Source organism: Chiroxiphia lanceolata, chromosome 9 (assembly GCF_009829145.1).
Source record: "Chiroxiphia lanceolata isolate bChiLan1 chromosome 9, bChiLan1.pri, whole genome shotgun sequence".
Lineage (NCBI taxonomy): Eukaryota > Metazoa > Chordata > Aves > Passeriformes > Pipridae > Chiroxiphia > Chiroxiphia lanceolata.
Window position 1 is genome coordinate 9138290 of NC_045645.1, and position 5206 is coordinate 9143495.

At 42.0% G+C, this 5206-nt stretch overlaps 1 long non-coding RNA gene across 1 annotated transcript; it reads right to left on the bottom strand.

The window, feature by feature from the left end:
- Positions 1 to 1420: 1420 nt before the first annotated feature.
- Positions 1421 to 4298, bottom strand: LOC116790805. The gene is made up of 2 exons (XR_004358504.1): positions 3380 to 4298; positions 1421 to 1849 (listed from the first exon to the last, which is right to left on the bottom strand). It is a non-coding gene; the product is annotated as an uncharacterized LOC116790805 (long non-coding RNA).
- Between the last annotated feature and the right edge of the window lie 908 nt (positions 4299 to 5206).

Sequence of the window (5206 nt, forward strand, 5' to 3'; positions counted from 1 at the left end):
AGCTGAACATTTATCTTTTTGTTTAATGTAGTAGATGGTCTGCTGGAATGCTTTGCAGCACACAGCGTTTTGGGGCTGAAGTGAAAGTGGCAAATTTAGAACTGCCCAGAGGAAAACCAGAAAAATGAATATATCCATAGCAAAGAATCCGATGTACAACTTGTTATGTAGTAGATTTACAACAGGATCTTTGCTCCCAGCAGTGTCCCAAACCTGCTCTTAAAACTGCTGTCTGCTTGGGAAAATCTGGATACTTTTCAAAATAAAATAATCTGCAAATAGAAATACCAGCAGCGCCCACAAAGCAGGTTCCTCTGCAGATGGTTTGTTTTTTATAATATAATGATTTAAGAAAATAATAATGTACAGCATGAATAGCTGAACAGTCTCCTTCCCAGATATTTTTCTAAAGTCATATTTAGTGTTGTATTACTCCTTAAATCTCAAAGCAAGGTGGAGTCCAGCCCATTCCACCGACTGTTGCACAGTGATTGTAGATACACTGCATATACAGCACTGTTTGCTCTCTGTTTTACTGGGCCAGTGACTGCTTCCAGACTGCCAACCCAAACTCCTTATTTTCCTTTTCCTCCATCTTTCTGAACTGTTGGTGATGAACCAGAAGGCTCTACTTTGGCTGTTGGAAGGGTGGGATGGCACTCCAGGAGGGTCTCTCTCACTGCACTGCTGCAGAATGAGTGGGAATCTCCAGAGGGATTGTAGCAAGTTTAAGGAAGAGCCAGTGAAAGGCAACTAAACTGAACAAGGAGATGGAGGAGTTGATTACCAGGGGAGTCTGAAAACAGAGTCTTCAGTTTGGGGAGGAGAAAGTTGAGGGGGGATATGACTTGGTTTTAGAACATCGTGTTGGCTGTGGCAAAGTAGCTGTAAAACCAGTGCCAAACCTTGGCACTTCCATACACCTGAAGGACGAGGGGAAGCAGGGGCAGGGGGGAAGGATGTCTGAGCAGCCTGGTTGTCTTCTGCAGGGAAAGGATGGACTTCTAGCCCACACTAAAGTCTTAACAATTACAGCTGGTTTCCCTACAGCACTGAAGTGAGGCCAGTCCTGTTTAATATGCAGAATTGTATCATCAGTCAAATTTTGGTGTAAATTCAGACTTCCACATTTTAGGAAATTAGTCCCTGAGTTCTTGCACCTATCCCTGCATGGGAAAGTAAAGGATTTGGTAAGAGAATTAAAGTGAGTAACTCTGCAGCTGACAGGATGAACTATCTTATGTGGATCATTCAAGGTTTCATTCTTCCATTTTGTGCTCAGCTTGTCCTTTTTAACCAAGGAAAAAGTGTTCCTTGACAACTGGTATTGTCATACTGTGCATTTAAGGACTTCAAAGTGAATAATTTTAATTCCAAACTTAGTGCCAACCAGTGTTTCCAATAATTAAACTCTCTGATCTCTTCTGACTCCATTTATTTAAATAAATGACTTAAGGATAATGAAATCAATTTGGATTGAAATGGAATGATTTGGATTACTCAAGTCACTCAGAGGTTGTTCCAGCCTAAATCATCCCAGAATTTTATTGTTTTTTGTTAAGGCTGAAGCCACATAGTCTTTGGTCAAATTAATAAAACTTGGGAAGGAAAAGGAAAGGATGCCCACTTCTGAAATCTTTCTGCATGCAAGCTGCTACTGGTTGCAGTAGGAAATCTGCATATAGCACTTGTCACCATTATAATTTTCAGATTTCTGAGGACTCACTCCCTTGCTGCACAGCTCAGAACTTCTGAAGATGTGAGTCCTAACACCTGACACTTCTGGCAATCCTCTGTCCTCACTGCAAGTCCCTGGGTCATCATAGAGCCACAAGCTGTTGTTTGTTCCCTGAAGGGGAAAACCTGGAATTAAGAGCCAGTTCCTTAATGTCTACTCACACCACTAATTTCATTACTTCAGTGGAATTACTTGTGAGGGTGCAGAGTGGACAGCACAGCGTTAGTTAAGTATGCAAGTTTTCATCCGAATTTATACAGAGGTGTCTGTGACACTGTCCAAAACCTTATTGTGGATTTGCATTTTCTGTAGGAGCTTTGGAAAAATGAAAACAAACCCAAGAGATTCTAGAAGGATCATGTAATATGTCCTTTTTGCAAACATATGTAGGATTCATCTGTCATTCCCCTGCAGCAGACTGCTCTATGTTAACACTTGTGGTATCGGCTTCTACATCTGGACTGAAGCAGGTTTTCATATGACAGTAATTATAATACTCTTTCTAGGTTTTTTTTTCTTATTGGAATTAGATGCACCCGGTTGGAAACCTCTGAATCCACAGCAAGACTACAGCTGCTTTTTCCACATTAATGAGTAATTAATTTTGAACAGCAATCCAAAGAAATATTTAATTGCTTACCAATAAAGTCAGCTTGCTGCAAAGAAAAATTTTCCTCCCCTTAAAAAAATAGGTTTTATGACAGAAGAATTCTTTATGATGTGAAACATACCTATTTTGGAACAGTGAAAACTTCAATTAAATCATTCTTTCGGGCAAGTGGGTCTGGTTTTCCCATCTTTTGCCCAATATTTTACTACTGCAACATTAGCATTAGTCACAGAGTTATGTCTCTGCTTAGCTTGCCAGAACGTAAGGGTGAAATTCAAATGCAAAGAAAGACTTTGTGGAAACTATTCCTGAAATCAGAGAGGGACTGCATGTTTTATTGTAGCCCAGGCCACTGTGAGAGCTCCAGATGCCACACAGATGCCCAGGCAGTGATGTGTCCATACACACACCTGTGTGTTTTACTTTCCTGTATCCTTATAGGTACAATGAGTAGGCTTGGCTTGGACATTTCTGAAAGAGCCCTCACCCAAACCAGAAGAGTTACTTTGGCTTTACTTTGGTATTACTTTTTTTTTTACAGTGGGTAACATTTTTCTCTTGTTTCTTCTTGCTGGCCTTTCCCACTGGCTGTTGGATATTGTCCTCAGCCAGGCAACATTAGTGGCAAACTTGCTCCTTATTCCATGGGGTGATCCCCTCTGATCTATTTGTGATCTCACGCTGTTTTTGCTTTATTTTATGCAACCACCTTTAGTGGAAGCATTTCTGGTTTTATTTACTAATTACTGTCAGGGTTTTATGGTCTTACTGGTACAATCTACTCGAAAGTGCCCATAAGCTACAGCAAATACAAAACATTTCTTTTTACAAAACATTTTTTTTTCACAAAATGTGGTTTAAATAACAGTCATAGGCATAGTTCCCTGGGAGAACCTTCCAATTTTTTCATGACAGGCTCTGTTTCCTATTAAGAAATGTGTTCTTTTGATCAAGGTGCAAATCGACTGTTTCTCATGCTCTTCCAACACTAAATATACACTTATTTCAAGACATTCAAAAGCTTCATGTACCTGCAGATGGCTGATTTTTTACATCCCCTTCCTCATGGAGTACCTCACGTTGTGAAATGGCTTCTTTAGTTCCTGATGTTCCTCAGTCCTGGGATTACAAATTTTTCCTGCCCATCTCCAAAGGCACACACAAGGCTGGTGATCTCATATCCCAGAGCTGCCCCGATTTGTGGGAGCCCACACCTGCTTGGTTCACCTTCCTTATTGTCTGTCCCAGTCTGCAGCTGTGCTTTGTTTTCCCTCATAACACTTGGCAGTATTTTTTTATGGCCAGTGTGCAACGATGGCATACAAATGAATCAGAGAGCCAAACCTCTAGAGAAAATTAAGAGAAACAACCAATTGCACCTAAAGAAGCAAAGCACCTGGGGTACTCAAAAGAGAATACTATGGAGGAAGATGAACTCTAGTTTCCTTGGAGCGTTGGGAGGGATTTACAGAGGAGAAGAAGCGAGGCTGGCCCTGCATTGGGGGCGCTGCTGAGGCCGCGGTGATGGCGGCGCTCCCGCCTCGTGAGGCAACGGACCCTCAGCTCTGGGGATCCTGCCCAGGCTCCTTGTGGGCGCCGGTCCCTTTCCCTGGGGAAAGGGAATGTTCGTTCACGCCACAGATCAAACAGGTAAAGGGTTTGAGGGAGTGATTCCCTTGAAATTCCCCAGTGTGTCGCGTGGGCGGAGGTTCGAGCAGAATGGCTCCGTGCCGGGGCAGGGCTGCTGGTTTGTCCCATATAATGCACCTGCCTTACTGCAGCCCTGGCGGTGCTGAGGGGAAAACCTGCATGGAGAAGGTTATCCTGTATTACGCTGGTGTTTGTTCACCGGTGCAGAGCAAACAAACAGCCCTCCCACAACGCTCCCAAGAAAGGGGTTCGCCGGTGGCAGGAGGGGAGTGGTGGCAGGAGGGGAGTTCGCCACAGCTCTTGTACAGCCGGGCTTGGGAGTTCCCGGAACGCTTCGATCTGCTTGTGCCAGGAGATGCCGAGGGAGCTTTGTGTGTGTTGGCTCAGTCATCTCTCACATTTCTATGTAGTAGCTTAACTTAAACGTGTAACTTTCATCAGTGGCTATATCTAAGTCCTTACTGAAAAGGCCAAGTTCAAGCTAGAGGCTTACATAGTAAGTAATAACTAGAATTTAAAATCAAGTTTTGGAAGGCATATATGGCATTGGCTTTCACAGTATAAATCAGACCTGTAAACATGTTACCCATACTTAATGCACCTTTATACTTGATATCCATTTTAAAAGTTCTTGCTTTGACTATGTTTACCATTTGAGAAGTCTAAAAGAAAAAAAAAAAAACCAACCAAAACCCAAACCCAACAAAAAAACCCATGTAACTTAAAAACAGGAAACATTTAAGACTTAAGCCAAAATACCTTTATTTTTTTAAGTAATTCAACACAGTTATTCGTGGCTTTGGATTCCTTGGACCTAATTTTAGCTATGATGGATTTTTGGCCCTAATGTCAGCCCTGTGAGACTTGTGCTTATTCATGCTGAACTTCTTCAGCCTGAGAAGATGCAAGGTCAAATGAAATCTGACTCTTTTGGACCAATTTATGTCTTTACAGTGCTTCTTACTGGCTAAACTAATTTGGTTTGTTTACACCAGCTTCCAAGTTCAAAAGTGAAACTTTAGAAGAAGACAGTTAACCAGTGGAACAGGTTGCTAGCAGTGTGGTGTGAATTTTCCATTACTCTCAGTCTAAAACAAGCAAGTTTCTCTAGAAAAAATGCAGGTGGGTTGTGTTGAAGAAATTCCAGTGAAATGTCTGTTTTGTGCAATAGGTAGTCCAAATTGCTCTTGGAACCACAGAATATACTG